We start from the raw sequence: 1,808 nt of genomic DNA on the forward strand, positions 1-1,808 counted from the left end.
CTACAGTCTTCAGGTGATTTGGGGGTAGACTAAACCTTGAGAACACTAGGCTATATCCACCAATGTGATATTAACCAACAAGAGAGAATACGAGACTGATTCTTTTTTATGTCATTTTAAATTTCCAGGATCTATGTCTTGTGCGCTGATAGTTATTTTTATAATATATTTTAAAAAAACTGTTAAAAAATTTATTCTTACAGTTTGGGAATAATATTTTGTTCCATATAGATTGATTTGTTCAATTAAAATTTATTTCTTGATTATGTTACACGTATAATTACATATGGAGAAAGCGTAAAAAGGGATGCCAGGATTTGAGTAAAAGATAAAGATTTATAATAAAAGCAAATCTTTTACATAATTTTTGGGACCACTTTGAACCTTATTATGTGTTACATTTCTTCAATCATTCTAAATTTCATAAAGAATGTCAGTTTTTCTATGTCTATTATAGATAAGTAATATGCATTACATTTTTATTTTTTAATTACAGAAGTAATACATGCTGATTGATAAAAAATCTTGCAATCTGTCAGTAAGACACACTGGTTTAATCTTTCACCTTTCACGCATCATACTCTCCTCCAAAGGCACTATTTTAACTTTTTTAGTATGTGTTCCTTTTTTCTAAAAAGTTATATGCATTTTTGAGCAAAGATCTATGGTATGATTTATAAACAAGTTTTAAAAATTCATCTATTACATTTTCAGGCCTTAGAATAATTTTCTTTTCTTTCTTTTTTTTCTTTTTTCTTTTTTTGAGACAGCTTCTTGCTCTGTCACCCAGGCTGGAGTGCAGTGGCGCAGTCAGGCTCACCGCACCCTCAACGTCCCAGGGTCAAGTGATCCTCCAACTTCAGCCCCCCGAGTAGCTGGAACTACAGGCACATGCCACCATGCTAGGCTAATTTTTTATTTTTGTATTTTGTAGACATGAAGCCTCACTGTATTCCCCAGGCTGGCCTCCAACTCTTGATCTCAAGCAGTCCTCCCTCCCTGGCTTCCCAAAGTGATGGATTATAGGCATGAGCCACTGTGCCCAGTCTCAGCATAATTTTCAATTGCTCAAAATCATGGTGATGTTACTTGATTTTATTTATGTCTCATTTACTTTTCTGTAAGTAGATCTATCTTTCCAAAAATGTAGTCAATTCCCCAACTTTTATGTTGTTCTTCAAAAGCATCAGCATTTCCAGGACAATAAATACTGCATGTTGTACCAAACAACCTTTCAATTTAAGCATGTGGAACATAAAAATGGTGGGCTGCATGTTTTTACTTGAATCATAAGAAAGAACACACATGAGGTACTGAAACCGTTTTCTCAGGAGGAACGACATTATACTTGCAGAGCATTCACAATCCACCTGGATTAATGGTAACTAATGCTCCTCTATTCCAAATCCTGTCAAATTTGTCAATATTTGTTCTGGGAAGATAAAAAATGCTGCAACAGTACAATGAAATATTCCCTGAAGAACTCTTATATATTTGGTTTCAGGAATTTTAGTGATTGACTCTTCTGAGTAAGAAAGATTTGCTCTGTAAAACATTCTTGTATCTCAAGTTAACTGATTTTCACACCAACTGCACTGTGTCCCTGGTATGGAAACCATTTCATCTCAACTATTAATACTTTTCCATATAGAGGAAAAAACATCATCAGTCCACTCTCACCTTTATGAAAAGTATCCAAATGCTTTAATAAGCTTGTCTTGCCATGCTTCCAGACTTAGTACTTGGTGTTTCTGTACCTCAGTATCGGAATACTCTTCAATATCAACTGAAGTTCTTGTATTATTCAT

At 34.2% G+C, this 1,808-nt stretch overlaps 1 pseudogene; it reads right to left on the reverse strand.

Annotated features, from left to right (window-relative positions):
• Window positions 1-1,110: 1,110 nt before the first annotated feature.
• On the reverse strand, window positions 1,111-1,808 carry LOC129023829 (thiopurine S-methyltransferase-like; annotated as a pseudogene).

This window comes from Pongo pygmaeus, chromosome X (assembly GCF_028885625.2).
Source record: "Pongo pygmaeus isolate AG05252 chromosome X, NHGRI_mPonPyg2-v2.0_pri, whole genome shotgun sequence".
Classification (NCBI taxonomy): domain Eukaryota; kingdom Metazoa; phylum Chordata; class Mammalia; order Primates; family Hominidae; genus Pongo; species Pongo pygmaeus.